Source organism: Meles meles, chromosome 2 (genome assembly GCF_922984935.1).
Source record: "Meles meles chromosome 2, mMelMel3.1 paternal haplotype, whole genome shotgun sequence".
In the NCBI taxonomy this organism is placed as follows: Eukaryota; Metazoa; Chordata; class Mammalia; order Carnivora; family Mustelidae; genus Meles; species Meles meles.
In genome coordinates this window covers 27,140,985-27,157,229 of record NC_060067.1, presented here as the reverse complement: position 1 = coordinate 27,157,229, position 16,245 = coordinate 27,140,985, and the positions used below count along the sequence as shown (strand labels likewise).

General features: G+C 40.4%; 1 pseudogene; it reads right to left on the bottom strand.

Annotated features, from left to right (window-relative positions):
- Nucleotides 1–13,622: 13,622 nt before the first annotated feature.
- Nucleotides 13,623–13,743, bottom strand: LOC123937731 (annotated as a pseudogene).
- Between the last annotated feature and the right edge of the window lie 2,502 nt (nt 13,744–16,245).

Genomic DNA, 16,245 nt, shown 5'->3' with positions numbered 1-16,245 from the left:
AACACGCTCCTATTTGTTACTTTTAAGATAGCATTGTGAATCTCGGCCAACACCCTTCCCTGAAGGGCCTATGAAGGGACTAGCAGAAAAAGAAGAGGGGCACTTGGGTGGTTCAGTTGATTAAGCATCTGCCTTTGGCTCACATCATGATCCTAGAGTCCTGAGATCAAGTCCATCTTCTTCCTCTGCCCCTCCCCGTCCTGCTCGTGCTCTCTCTCTCAAACAAATAAATAATTTTTTTTTAAAGAAAGAAAAAAAAGAGAGAAATGTTTACACCACATCTTCTGCAGCGGAAGCCCTTAGAGGAGATCATAGCAACTTAGAAGTGAAGAACACGGAGTGCCAGAGGTCCCAGAAGTAATGATAAATTCACAGACAACATTAATTAAGCAGGTAATTAATGCAAATTCAGCACTAATTGCCAGGTCCTGAGATGAGATCTCCCCCTCATGTTATCCATGTCCAATCATGGTACCGATAGAAACTAAAGCACAGAGACATTGCATAAATGAAGTCTTCCAGCTGGCAAATACCTAAATTTAAACCTGTTTGCCACACCTGACCAAAGAGTATGGAAACCCCTGGAGTCCTGCTTACCCCTGCTATAACGATACCATCATATTTATTGTCTACCAATTATGTGATCAGTACTGCCTTAGTTTGCAAGGGATGTAATGGTGGATGAGGTTGGCACGGACCATCTTCTAGTGGGCAGACAGAATAATAATTGCAGTAGGATGTGATCGGTGTCACCCTGGGGGCTTCTCAGTGGGAGTTATCACTGGGCTGAGACCTGACAGCCTTATCACTGGCCAAGGAGGGTGAAGAGAATCCCAGGTGAGGGAACAGGCTAGTGAAGGGCGGGGAGCCAGAAAGCATGGCCAGAAAGCAAGATGTGAGTTAGCTTCCTCAAGGGCTTTTGAGTTGCCCTTGATAACCGAGGAGTCATTGAAGGGTCTTCAGTAAGGAAGGTCTTGACCAGATTTGAATTTTACGAAGATTGTCCTGATGGCAGCATGGAAAAAGTATTAGGTTTGGTGGCGCCTGATCGGAGGCCAGGAACCCATCAACAAATATTTATTGAGCACTTACTAGACCACCATTTGAGCACTGGGTTCTGTGGTAAGCAAGATGTGTTTTCCTGGAACTCACATGCTGGTGGGGGAAGGAAAAGGAATAAGTGTCCACCTACAGAGTCCATGGTAACCTCCGTTCCACGAGAGGCACCCCTCAACTCAAACTATTTATACTGAAAGATTGGGTTTTTCGGCCATTCGTCCCAGACTGATGTGTGATTCTAACGGGCATGATTAGTACAGTACACTTCGGCCACAGGGGACCCACCACCCGAATATGACAGCACCTGAGCTGCCTGCCCCTCTGTCCCAAGAGACAAGTATGCTGATTTTGCACATAGATGTTGCAGCAATGGGAAATTGCGATAAACACATTAAGCTCTTACTCTCAGTTACTCACAACTGGGGAAGTTAGGAGATAGAAGGAGGTCTGGAGGAAGGTTCAGTGTTGGAGGCACCGATGATACCAGAGATGTCTGGGCAAATGTGTATGTGTGTTTAAATTCTAACCCATAAACTCAGGTAGGAAGGGAACTAGGCATGCTCATTTCTATTAGTTCCTTCAAATCAACTTAAATCTGCTTCTTTTTCAGTATCCCAGCATCTGGACCTACTAATTTAAATGATAAAGCTTACTGCAAAAGACTTAGGGTGAAAAAGAAACAAATGATACTGTTAACCATACTCTCTTTCAGGGCCATGAATGGTAGGGAAGGGAAGCTGAGTGGAAGAGACCCGGAAGCAGCATGATTCCTAGTATACAGAGCCAGCATGATGACCAAGCCCCAGCTGGTAGGAAACTGTATTTTCCCAAGAGCCCTTGACTCCATGGTGAAGTCCAAGGTCTAAAACCTGAAGAGAAATTCTTGTTCTCTCAGGTGTTGGAAGCAGAGGGAGACCCCAGCTTTCTCCTGCTGGGCAGCCAACACTGGAATTGTTTCAGTGGCTTTTCCTCCACTCTTGCAGTCAAGTTTGGGGATCAGGGCCTGGCTCCAGGATCTTCTGGTGGCCCTCAATAGTGGGACAGGTTCTGGCTGTAATGAGCCATCCCAGAGAAGCTCTAAACACCCCAGAGAAACACTTTGGAGGCCTTCCTACCCCCAAGAGAATTTTTCTAACAAACATGGCATCCAAGGGAAAGGGTGCACAACATATCACCTTGCTTGTGGGGTATAGGAAGACTGGGGTGGAGGGCAACTCTGCCCTCCCCACCTCCCCCTTCCCTTGCCTCTTCTCACTCACCCTTCACTGGAGGTGCCCAGAGAGCCAGTCTCCCTCAGCACTATCACTGGGGGGGGGGGGGGGGGGGAGGCCTCTCTGTCTCACCTCATTGTGGAAAATGGCCTTGCCAATCATCCCAAATGCAGTGTCAGATGTAGTCACAGACCAGGATACACTAGTACATTAATAGAAAACTAGGGGCGCCTGGGTGGCTCAGTGGGTTAAAGCCTCTGCCTTCGGCTCAGGTCATGATCTCAGGGTCCTGGGATTGAGCCCCACATCGGGCTCTCTGCTCCGCGGGGAGCCTGCTTCCTCCTCTCTCTCTGCCTGCCTCTCTGCCTAGTTGTGATTTCACTCTGTCAAATAAATAAAATATTAAAAAAAAGAGAAAACTATACTACGTCCCATCACTAGGCCAACTACCACCATACTATGAATTGATACTTTTACAAATATGATCCTTCCATGGAAACACAATTATAGTATATTGTATTTGTATGTATTTTAAAATACTAAGCATTTGGGGCTCCTGGGTGGCTCAGTGGGTTAAAGCCTCTGCCTTCGGCTCAGGTCATGATTTCAGGGTCCTGGGATAGAGCCCTGAATGGGGTTCTCTGCTCAGCAGGGATCCTGTTTCTCTCTCTCTCTCTGCCTGCCTCTCTGCCCACTTGTGATCTCTCTCTGTCAAATAAATAAATAAAATCTTTAAAAAATAAAATAAAATAAAATGCTAAGCATTTAAATATAAGCATGTTTTAAATATCACAGTTACCGTTTTCTCATTTTTTAAAAAGTAAACTAAGAATCTCAAATAATGGAGATTGTCCAGACCTCTCCCTCCTTCTAAGACACTTTGCTTCTCCCTCACACATCCATCCCTGGGAACCTGTTCAGTTCATTTCCTTAGTTAAAAACAAACCAAAAAAGAAAAACAACAACAACAACAACAACAACAACAAAAAGGAAAGAAAAAGAAAAAATGATTTGCCCAGCAGGGGGCAGCAAAAGACAAAGAATATAATATAACATTTCGCTTCACCACCCCCTACCCCCAACCCCCAACTTTGTCTAAAATCCTAGATTAGAAGGGTTTACATTGGGAAGAGGGTGGTAGGGGAGCAGGGTCGGGATCCAAACCACATAACCCAAATTCATAAAGTTAAGTGGATGCAGAACTTGCTGGAACAAGATCTACCAAGAACAATAGTTAGACAGCCATTTTTTGGAGCTCCATGGAAGAAAGCAGCCCACTGGAATTTTTAAAGAAAATCTGAAGGGAAAGAAGGAAAGAAAGAAAGAAAGAGAAAGAAAGAAAGAAAGAAAGAAAGAAAGAAAGAAAGAAAGAAAGAAAGAAAGAAAGAAGAAAAGAAAAGAAAAGGAAAGGAAAGAAAAGAAAAGAAAGAGAATGAATCTGGCTCTCTTTGATGACATCCACGAACTTGGTAGTATGAATGTGATTTAGGAAATATCCCATGGATAAGATGAAAGAATGTGGTTCCCTTTGAATAAAATCTCACAACCTGTATTCATGCCACTGTGAATGGGAAACATGGCTCTCACAGGCCAGGAATACCTGGGCAGTTGGTATGTGTGGTACCCAGCATGGGGCATCTTAGGTAGGACTCATCTGACCAGGTAAGAAGAGATGTGGGATGCTGGAAATCAGGTGGAGGAAAGAAGGCATGTGGTCTGGGACAGAATCTTTCACTCGGCCAGGTGGGTGAGTTTACCCTCCTTGAAGTGGGTAAAAATGTGAACCCTAGGGGTGCCTGGGTGACTCAATTGTTTAAGCATCTGCCTTGGGCTCAGGTCATGATCTCAGGGTCCTGGGATCAAGGCCTGTATCGGGCTCCCTGCTCATCAGAGAGTCTGCTTCTGCTCCTTTTCCCCTGCTCGTGCTCTCTCGCACTCTCTTGAATAAATAAATAAAATCTTTATAAGAAAAATGTGAACCCTGATATAAAGGACCCTAGACCTGAAGGAAGAGTGTAAGGAGAAACAAGAAAGAAAAGGATTATAATGGGGCGTTCTTGTTGGAAAATGTTTATTTGGGGTCCTGGGCTGTAAACAGTGTGATTAAAAATCCTTGCAACAATTACATGGAACACATGGGCTTGTGTCCATTTGGGGAAATCTATATTGGCTTCCTGGGGCTGCCATAACAAAGAACACCAACCCAGTGTCTTATTACCACAGAAATATATTCCCTTACAGTTCTGGAGACTAGAAGTCCTAAATAAGTTGTTGGTGGGCCCATGTTCTAAAGTCTCTAGGGAAGAATCCTTCTTTGTCTCTTCCCAGCTTCCGGGGGCTGCCAGCAATCCTTGGGGGTTGTGCCTGGTTGTACTATAGTGTTCGATTCCTGCCTCCATCCTCATATGGCCTTCCCTGTAAGGATGTGCTGGTGTCTGATTCTCCTCTCCTTTCTCTTACAAAGATACCAGTCACCATCCTGATGGAGTATGATCCCATTTTAGTGTCGCTCATAACATCTACAAAGAACCCGTTTCCAAATAAGGTCACATTCTGAGGTTCTGGGTGGACATGAACTTGGGGGAGGATAATCTTCAATCCACAGTGTGCTCCTAATAATAGTTATGGTATGCATTAAAGCCAGACAATGCTGCTTTCAGATCCTGGCTCCCCCTCCTCCTGTCCCTTAATCTCCCTACACCTTGAAATAGTAGTGAGCGTCCCTACTGGGATTGTGAGACAGATCAGAAGTATCTGCTTCATGCATTCGGTACACAACAGGGGTGCAGCCAAGAGGCTGGGAGAGATGCAGCGGAGGCTCCGCTCTCCCATGAGCAGACTGCCCCAGAGGACTCGTCCAGGGCTCCCAGAATATTCCAAGCGTCTTCCCAATGGCTTTGCCCCAGACTTTAATTTCAGGAGTTTTACTTATCTGCTTGGGATAAGTTTCTTGGGATAAGAACTTGGGATAAGATCCCAAGTTTCTGCTTCGGATCTGATTGGTTTATCTTACTTATGAGATGGTATGTGTCTCCTCCCAGGAGAGATCCCTTAAAGGGGATGTGTTCTACTTAGATGCTTCAGCTTCAGTGAGTGGTGGCAGGAATCTCAGAGCCCATTGTGGACCAATGGGGGGAAAGTATGGGGGGATTTTGAGCAGAGCCATGATTCCTCAACCCTCAAGTGACATCCAGTGGGGGACTATGATGGCGGGAGCAGCCTGGCTGTGGAGGGCTTTGTTCCGGCAATCTGGTGCAATCAACAGTCATAAATCCTTGGGGGCAAGATGCAGGAATGTTCGGAGTTGTGCTGCACAATTTTTATAGGAAGATTCCATGTTTCCAGGGGCTCTGACTTTGAGGCTGGTCTAGGCCTGTTTCCGGGATTAGCCTCCACTCTCAATTCGCTGAGATAACTACAGAGGTTATTTGATATTGGTGTTCACTCATTTATTAGTCTGAAGTCTTTATTCTATCTCTGTGGACACATTTATTAATTCCAAATGTGGATTTTTGGGGGGCTGATAACAATCTTTCTCTGTGTAATCAAGGAAAGACTTTCTTTCCAAGTCCAAGGGTTTTATAAGCCTGAATTTTTCTGAATGAATCAATGATAGCTCACCGAAAATGCTTACCTTCCACAGTCAGATTGGCAGAATCCAACTAGACACAAATAAACACTTTAAAGAGGTGCCCTCTCTCTGCCCTACCGATCCAAAAAAGCTGTAAGAACATCTAACTTTCTAACAACTAGAGCCTTCCAATGAACAGTGAACCATATTTATTGTCTCATAGTTTCTGTGGGTCGAAAATCTGGGCATGGTTTGGTGGGTGCTTCTCTGGAAGGTGCTTTGATCTAGAAATACCAGCCAGATGGATTGATTCTGTCAAGAGTGTCATATCATTTGTTCCTTTGTAATAATTAGCATCAGGCTATATAACCTCATTTATTCATTCATTCAACAAATATCCAGCATCCTGTGGAAGTCTGCTTTTAAAATGTCTCCCAACCGTCTCTACCTCTATCATGCACTTACATAACCCCTTTCACAGGAGTGTAGGCTGGGCTAAGTGACTTGCTTCTAATAAGAATAGTGCAAAGTAATGGAATGTCACTTAAAAATCGGATTACAAAAAACTGACTTCTGTCTTGCTCTCTTTCTCTGTCCCTTTCTGTCTCTCTATCTCTCTCTCTGGTCTCTTCACACTTGCTTACTCTGGTGAAGTGGGTGGCCATGTTGTGGCCTGGCTGCCCCATAGAGAAGCTCATGAGGTGAGAAACTGAATTCTGTGAACTACGTGAATGAACCCAGGAGAATATTCTACCTCAGTGTTAATATTCTACCCTTGTGTTAACTGCATTCCAGGTTGACATTTTCATTCCAGCTGTTGAGAGACTTTGACTCACAAGACCTGGTTAAGCCATGCCCAGATTTCTGATCCACAGAAACTATGAGACAATACTGTTACATCGAGTCACCAAATTTTGGAGTAATTTGTTATGCAGAGATAGATGCGTAATACACACTTCACTGACTCTGAAGATACAAATTTGAAAAAAAAAAATCCATGATCTTTTTCTCAAGCCAGGCAATAATTTCTAGCAGAAGCAGTATATGCCCTCATTGGATCTCTGTTCAAAACACAGTGGTTATCTAAATGAAGATGTGATCTGGGTTTTTAGTCTAAATACATAGAATTCATGAAACTGGCCAAATGTTAAAGTAATTGGGAAAGACTTGAATAGTGTGAGATATCTCTGACCACTTGGAAATGGTACACTATGGACAGGAGAAAATGCATGCATTTCAGAATAAAAGTGTCTGGAGCTTAGGAATCAGGGATTACATCTGCCTCTGCAAAACCCATCTTTACTCAAAGAACACTGAAAATAAAACTAGATAAGGAGGCTTTCCTTATCTAGGAAAACTTTTCCTAAAATTTTCCCACCCATTTCTGTTACCTCAGTTTGAATCAGCATTTTTATTTTTTGCTTTAGATCAGCTGTAAAAATAGACTAAAAATAAAGTTTACAAACCATATTTATGCCAATGGGAACAGAAAGACTTTGAAGGAAATCGAAAGGAAACCCTCTTGACAAAATTTTGGGCCATGATGCTCTGACTCAAGATACTGGACTTTAGGATCTGTTAGAAATATCCTGAATTTCTGCTCTATCCATTTCCAAGTTGCCAAATTTAATACCAGAAATTAGGTTGCTACCCTCCATATGGAGTGAAGATAGGTAATGGACCATAAGAGCCTGCAACTCAGGAGAAGGCTCCAGGCTGGGTGCGACCTCCAAGAAAGTGGCGGAGGTAGAGAGAATGGAGCTCCAAGGACTGAAGCCTGATACACTCCAGTGATAGGAGGGCTGGAAGAAAAGGAGTCACAGAGAAAACTGAGAAGGTCTAGCACATCCCAGTGCAAAGCCAGGTTCATGGGGCGGTGGCAGTGGGGTGGGTGGTGAATGTTCATGTTGACTCATCCCCATGAAAATGATTCCAAAATCTATGTTTCTATCTTGTCTCTGGATAACTTTGCCTAGATATGTATACCTAACTGGCATCCCAGCACAGCATGTCCCCAAAAACCTTGTCTTAAATCTCCACACAGATGTCGTCTTCTCCTGAAAGACCTGGTTGGATCACTTTTCTTAAGTCAGCCTCTTATCTTTTCCCCAATCACAGTTTCCTTAAGTTATTTTATGCTCAGTAATAGCACTTGCCAACATGGTGTGTTTATTTCTTTGTTCCTTCTCTCTCTTCCATACTAGACTAGAAGCCCCACGAGAGCAGGGACTTGGCCTCTTCCATTCCTGATGTATCCTTAGCTCCTAAAATGGTCCCTAGCCATAGGAAGTGCTTAGTGAGTATTTTCCGGATCTGATTTTTTGGAAGACTCTCATTACTGGATTTTCAAAATCAAACCTAATATTTTAATAAGTTTCAATAAGTTTAAAATTAAAATAATCATTCTAATTTTGAGATAATCTTAGGTTTACATGCAGTTGTAAGAAACAGAAGGGATCCAATGCACCTGTTACCCGATGTCTCTCATCTTACAAAAACTGCTGTGCAATATCACAACCATAGCATTGACATTGATATAGTCAAGACAGAACATTCCCATCACCACAAGGATTACTCATGGTCCCTTTTGTAACCACATTCACTTCCTTCTTGCCCCCACTCCCTTCTCAGCCCCTGAAAACCACTCATCTGTTTCTCCATTTCTATAATATATCATTTCAAGAATTTTGTATCATCAGAATCGTAGAGTATGTAAGCTTTTGGGGTTTGATTTTTTCACTTAGCACAGTTCTCTGGAGATTGATCTGGGCTGTTACATGTATTAACACTCCCTTTCTTTTTGTTACAGTATGCATGTGTTTGTTTGTTTAACCATTCAACCACCGAAGGACCTCTAGGTTGTTCCCAGTTTAAGGGTCTCACAAACGAAGCTACCGTAAGTATTTGTACAGGTTTCCCTGTGAACATGTCTTCACTGCTCTGGGATAAATACCCCAAAGTGTGATTTCTGGGTTGAATGGTAGCTGCATATTAAGATTTTAAAGAAATTGTCAAACAGTTTTTTAGAGTGGCTGTACCATTGTAGAGCGATGCATGAATGATCCGGTTTCTCCACATCCTTACCAGCATTTTGTGTTTTCTCTATTTTTCACTTCCATCATTCTGATAGGTGTGTGGTGGCATCTTGTAGTTTCAGCTTCCCTTTCCAACAGTCAGTGATGTTCTGCATCTCTTCATCTATTTATTTTCCATTTCTATATCCATTTGGTGACATGTCTGTTTAGGTCTTTTGTCTATGATTTAATTGGGTTTGGGGAGTGGTTTTTTTGTTTTTGTTTTTGTTATTTTTACTGTTTTTAAGGTTCTTTATGTATTTAGATACTAATCTTTTCTTGGATATACGGTTTGAAAATATTTTCTCCCAGTCTGCATCCTGTCTTTTCCACCTCTTACCAGGGTCTTTCATAGAGTAGAAGTTTAATTTTAATGAGGTTCAATTTATCAATTTCCCTTTGTGAGACTTTGGCAAAGGTTCGCTCTTTTTTTTTTTTTTTTTTTTTTGCCTATGGATATCCAATCGTTCCAGTATTATTTATTGAGAAGTTTGTGTCTCTTCCACTGAAATACTTTTCTGCTTTGGGGGAAGAAAAATAACAAGAAAAATGGCATATTTTGGGAACTCTATTTCTGTCCCAGTGATCTGTGTGTCAAGTCCTCTGGTAAATACCACACACTCTTGATAACTGTGTAATAGATCCTGAAATGAAATAAACTGATTCCTTTCACTTTATTCTTACTTTTCAAAAATGGTTTTAGCTATTGTAGTTCTTTTGCCTTTCTCTATGAATTTTGGAATAATATTGTTATACACAAAAAATACTTTGCTGCTATTTTGGTAGGAATTTCATGCAATATCTCATTTTGGAGAGAATGGGCATCTTTGCTATTGAGTCTGACAATCTGTGAACATGGCTTCATTTATCTCTTCATATCTCTTCATCTATTTAGATCTTCTGTGATGTCTTTCACCAGCATTCTGTAATTCTCAGTATTCAAGTTCTGTACATGCCTTGTTAGGTTTACACCTAAGCATTTCTCCCCTACCCCCTCAACTGTAAATTATAATTGCAATTGCAATTTCAGTGTCCATACGTTTTGTGTTTCATGCTTTTCATTTGCTAATATTTTATTAAGGATTTTTTGTATATATATATTAATGAAGAATATTAGTCTACAGTTTTCTTTTTATGTACTGTATTCATTTGTTTTTGGTATCAGGGTAATACCGCCTTCATAAAATGGGTTAAGAAGTATTCCTTCCTCTTCTATTTGGTGGGGGAAATTGTGCAGAACTGGTTTGATTTTTCTCTATGTGTTGGGTAGATTTCTCCAGTGAAACCATTTGTTCCTGGAGATTTCTTTTGGTGAGATTTTCAAATTACAAATTCAATTGCCTTAATAGTTATAGAGCTATTCAAATAATTTCATATTGGGTGAGTGATGGATGTTTGTGCTTTTCTGACGAAGAAGTTTATCAACATAATGTCAACACGATGTCAAATTTGTCATCAACAAACATCACATTTACGTGTGTAGAGATATTCAGAGCATTTTATCCTTTGGTGTTGCAGGGTCTATAGTAATATTCTTTGTTTCATTCCTGATGTTGATAACTTGTGTTTTCTTTTTTTTTCTTTGTCAGTCTTGTGAAAGATTTGCCAACTTTTTAAATCTTTTCTAAGACTCAGCTCTTCCTTTCATTGATTTTTGCTATTGTTTTTCTCTTTCAATTTCATTGTTTTCAGTTCCTATTTTTATTATTCCCTTTTTTCCACTCATTTTCAGGTTCGTTTGCTCTTCTTTTCATATGTTCTTGAAACGGTAGCTTATACTATTTATTTGACAGTTTTTTCTTTTCTAACATATGTATTCAATGCTATAAGTTTCTCTCTCCCCACTGCTTCACTGTGTCCCACAGTTTTTTTTTTCAGTTTTATTGACATATAATTGCAAAATAAAAATTGTATTTACTTAAGGTATACAACTTATTTTGAGATACACACATGCCCACAGTGAAATAATCTCCAAAATCAAGTTAGTTAACTTCATTTCTCATTCTATCAACCTATCTTCTATCACTTCACACAGTTACTATTTTTACTGTGTGAATGAGAGAGAGAGAGAGAGAGTGTGTGTGTGTTAGGTACCCTTAAGATCTACCATCTTAGCAAATTTTATGTGTACAATACAGCATTATAAGCTTTAGTCACATTGCTATACAAGAGGTCTCCAGAACTTATCCATCTCACAAAATTGAAACTGCCTCAGTTTTTAAATGGTGTGTTATCATTTTCATTCAATTTTTTTTATACTGGATACTATTTTATTTTATTTATTTGTTTATTTTCAGCGTAACATAATTCATTGTTTTTGCACCACACCCAGTGCTCCATGCAATACGTGCCCTTTCTATTACCCATCACCTGCTTCCCCAACCTCCCACCCCCCGCCCCTTCAAAACCCTCAGGTTGTTTTTCAGAGTCCATAGTCTCTCATGGTTCATCTCCCCTTCCAATTTCTCTCAACTCCCTTCTCCTCTCCATCTCCCCATGTCCTCCATGTTTTTTGTTATGCTCCACAAATAAGTGAAACCATATGATACTTGACTCTCTCTGCTTGACTTACTTCGCTCAGCATAATCTCTTCCAGTCCCATCCATGTTGCTACAAAAGTTGGGTATTCATCCTTTCTGATGGAGGCATAATACTCCATCGTGTATATGGACCATATCTTCCTTATCCATTTGTCCGTTGAAGGGCATCTTGGTTCTTTCCACAGTTTGGCGACCGTGGCCATTGCTGCTATAAACATTGGGGTACAGATGGCTCTTCTTTTCACTACATCTGTATCTTTGGGGTAAATACCCAGCAGTGCAATTGCAGGGTCATAGGGAAGCTCTATTCTTAATTTCTTGAGGAATCTCCACACTGTTCTCCAAAGTGGCTGCCCCAACTTACATTGCCACCAACAGTGTAAGAGGGTTCCCCTTTCTTCACATCCTCTCCAACACTCGTTGTTTCCTGTCTTGCTAATTTTGGCCATTCTAACTGGTGAAAGGTGATATCTCAATGTGATTTTAATTTGAATCTCCCTGATGGCTAGTGATGATGAACATTTTTTCATGTGTCTGATAGCCATTTGTATGTCTTCGTTGGAGAAGTGTCTATTCATATCTTCTGCCCATTTTTTGATATGATTATCTGTTTTGTGTGTGTTGAGTTTGAGGAGTTCTTTATAGATCCTGGATATCAACCTTTTGTCTGTACTGTCATTTGCAAATATCTTCTCCCATTCCGTGGGTTGCCTCTTTATTTTGTTGACTGTTTCCTTTGCTGCAGAAGCTTTTGATCTTGATGAAGTCCCAAAGTTCATTTTTGCTTTTGTTTCCTTTGCCTTTGGAGACATATCTTGAAAGAAGCTGCTGTGGCTGATATCGAAGAGGTTACTGCCTATGTTCTCCTCTAGGATTCTGATGGATTCCTGTCTCACGTTGAGGTCTTTTATCCATTTCGAGTTTATCTTTGTGCATGGTGTAAGTGAATGGTCGAGTTTCATTCTTCTACATATAGCTGTCCAGTTTTCCCAGCACCATTTGTTGAAGAGACTGCCTCTTTTTCATTGTATATTTTTTCCTGTTTTGTCAAAGATTATTTGACCATAGAGTTGAGGGTCCATATCTGGGCTCTCCACTCTGTTCCACTGGTCTATGTGTCTGTTTTTATGCCAGTACCATGCTGTCTTGGTGATCACAGCTTTGTAGTAAAGCTTGAAATCAGGTAACGTGATGTCGCCAGTTTTCTTTTTGTTTTTCAACATTTCCTTAGCAATTTGGGGTCTCTTCATTCAATTTTTAAAATATTTCTCTTGAAACTTTCTCTCTGATTCCCAGAGTATTTGGAAGTGCTGTTTCCAAGTGTTTGGTGGAGATTTTCCTGTTATCTCTTTTATTGATTTCTAGCTTAATTCCTTTGTGGTCTGAGAACATGCTCTCAACACTGTAGGATTTTCATTCTTTTCAATTTGAGGTTTGTTTTATGGCTCAGGGTGTGGTCTGTCCTGGTATGTATTATATAGGCACTTGAAAAGAATGGGTATCCTGCTCTTGTTGGTAGAGTACTCTGTAAATGTCAGTTCTATCTTGGGTTGATGGTGCTGTTGAGTTCTTCTATATCTTTGCTGATTTTGTTCTCTTTCGATTGTTGAAAGGGGGCATTGTGGTCACCAACTCTAACTGCGGATTGGTCTATTTCTGTTTTCAGTTCTATCAGTTTGGCTTCACATTTTTTGTACCTCTATTGAATAAACATTTAGGATTACTACGTTTTCTTGGTGGATTAGCCCTTTTATCATTATATATGTTTTTCTTTGTCTCTGGTAATTTTCTTTGTTCTGAGGTCTACTTTATTTGATATTAAAATAGCCACTCCTTCTTTCCTTTAATTAATGTTCCCATGATGTAACTTTTTCCATTCTTTTGGTTTCAACTGTACTACATCATTATATTTCAAGTGAATTTCTTATAGACAGCATGTAGTTGAGTCCTGGTTTTTAAAATCTCTAACTTTCAATTAGTATATCTGGACAATTTCCATTTAATGTAATTATTGATGTTAGTGCATAAGTGTGCCATTAAAATTTTTAAAAATCTTCATTTTCCTTTTTCCTTCCTTTGTGTGAATTTTTTTAGAATTTTGGTTTTTATTTAACTATAGTATTTTTTACTATATATTAATATAGTTTTTTTTAGTGGTTGCTGCACAAATATTTTATATATACAGAAGTTATTACAATCTACTGGTGTTGCAATTTTACCAATTCAATTAGCAATAACTGTGCCTCGGATAAACATCATTGGCTATGATACTGCCACTGTGTAAAGCTCAATTTTACCAATTCAAATAAAGTGTAGAAAACTTACCTTCCTGAGTGTCCTTTTATTTTCCCCATTTACATTGTAATTATTGTAGATATTTTCTCTACATACATTTAGAACCCTAGAGACAGTACTATTTTGCCTTCACCATCAAAAAATAATTTAGAAAATTCCAGAGGAGAAGGGAAGTCCATTATATTATCTGCATGTGTTCTTTCTTCCTTCTTGATAGTCCAGGGATTCTTCTTTTATTGTCTCTTTCTGCTTAGAGAACTTTAGTTAGCCATTCTTTCAGGGCTGATATGCTACTTACATATGTTCTTAGGTCGTTCATTGGAAAAAGTTTTATTTCTCCTTCATTCCTGAAACACATTTTCACTGGGAATAGGATTCTGCATTCTTCCAGCACTTGGAGAATGTGGTGCACTGGCTTCCATGGTTTCTGATGAGAAATGTCATCCAATGTCATCCAATTTGTTTTCCCCTTTAGGTAAGGTTTTGTTTCCCTCTTACTGATTTCAAGATAGTTTTCTTTGCCATTATTTTTCAGACGTTTGACTATAACATGTTTTGATCTTAATTCCTTTAGGTTGGTCCTGTTTGCGATTCATTCAGCTTCTTACATCTGTGAACTCAGATCTTTTGCAAAATTTGGGAACATTTCAGCCATTATTACTTCAAATACTTTTTTGGCCCCACTCTCTCTTTCTTCTGGGGACTCTGATGACATGAATGTTAGATCTTTTGTTATAGTCTGACTATCTGTAGTATAGGAAACGTCATTCTGATAAATTGCAGGTATGGAGTTTGTCATTTTTCTTACAGACCTTGACCAGGCACTGCATTCAGCATGTACGCAAAAAGAAATCTACGCCCACTATGAATCCATTTTTCTCACAATGCAGTGACCTTCTGTTAGGGCTCCCATATTTCTTTCTTTATTAAGGACAGGTTGGGACTTCACAGTATTTAATGGGCTCTTTATCCCTTACAGACAGTTTTATAAAGGACATATAGGAAAAGCAAAATGAAACTTGGAATAATGAAAATAATTTTTATTGAAAAAGATCAAAGTGGTAAAAAGATTAAATATAATGCTTTGTTAACAGCCTGGCTCTGAACATAATACTCCCTCAAACAGGCTTGAAAAGAAATAAAATGATGCTCTAAAACTCCTAATGCAGGCTTCACAGCAGAGTGATTTCCACTTGATTAACAATTGGAAAGCCCTGTTATGCAGTTTGAGCTTCCCTTATTGAAGACGGGTGCTGCTGCTAAACAGTTTATCAGTGTTTATAAAGATGACAAGTCTATCACTTGTGTAAGCCCTGGTTCCCTCATATATGGGCTCATGCTTTTGCTACCCAGCAAACTAAATTTGGCTTGACTGACAGGCAAAGAGCCTAATGGAAGTCAGAACATCATTATTTGTCTACAGATCTCAAAGTGTTTCCGAAGCCTCCTGAACTTCTCCTGTCAACATTTTTCACACTTTGCTGATACTCCTTCTTGAACATCTGTCTCCTAAGATAGACTCTGCTCTGTGAAGTCCAACGAAAATCCCATTGTTATGGGACACCTGGGTGGCTCAGTCTGTTAAGCACTGGCTCTTAGTTTCTTTTTTCTTTTTCTTTTTTTCTTTTTTCAAATATTTTATTGGTTTGACAGACAGAAATCACAAGCAGGCAGAGAGGCAGGCAGAGAGAGAGGAGGAAGCAGGCTCCCTGCGGAGCAGAGAGCCCGATGCGGGGCTCGATCCCAGGACCCTGAGATCATGACCTGAGCCGAAGGCAGAGGCTTTAACCCACTGAGCCACCCAGGTGCCCCTGGCTCTTAGTTTCAATGCAGGTCTTGATCTCTTGGGTCGTGGGACCTGGGATCAAGCCCTGAGTCAGACTCCAGGCTCAGCGCAGAGTCTGTTCGAGATTCTTGCCCTCCCCTTCTCCCTCCCCCTCTGCTCCTTTCCCCACTTGCTTGCACGTTCGCTCTCTCTAAAATAAATGAATGAATAAATTTTTTTAATCCCATCTTTTTAATCATCAAATGGGGACCCTTCATAAATGTTTGTCAAATAAGCACCTAAATGAACAAGATCTCTCTAGAAGTAGAGAAAAATATCTCCCCACTCCAAATTCTTTTTTAAATTTTTTTATTTTTTAAAATTCTTTTCAGTGTTCCAGAATTCGTTGTTTATGTAGCACACCCAGTGTTCCGTGCAATACGTGCCCTCCATAATACCCACCACCAGGCTCACACAACCTCCCAACCCCCGCCCCTTCAAAACGCTCAGATTGTTTTTCAGAGTCCACAGTCTCTCATGGTTCATCTCCCCCTCCAAATTCCCCCACCTCCCTTCTCCTCTCCATCTCCCCATGTCCTCCGTGTTATTTCTTATGCTCCACAAATAAGTGAAACCATATGGTTATTGACTCTCTTTGCTTGACTTATTTCACTCAGCATAATCTCTTCCAGTCCCGTCCATGTTGATACAAAAGTTGGGTATTCATTCA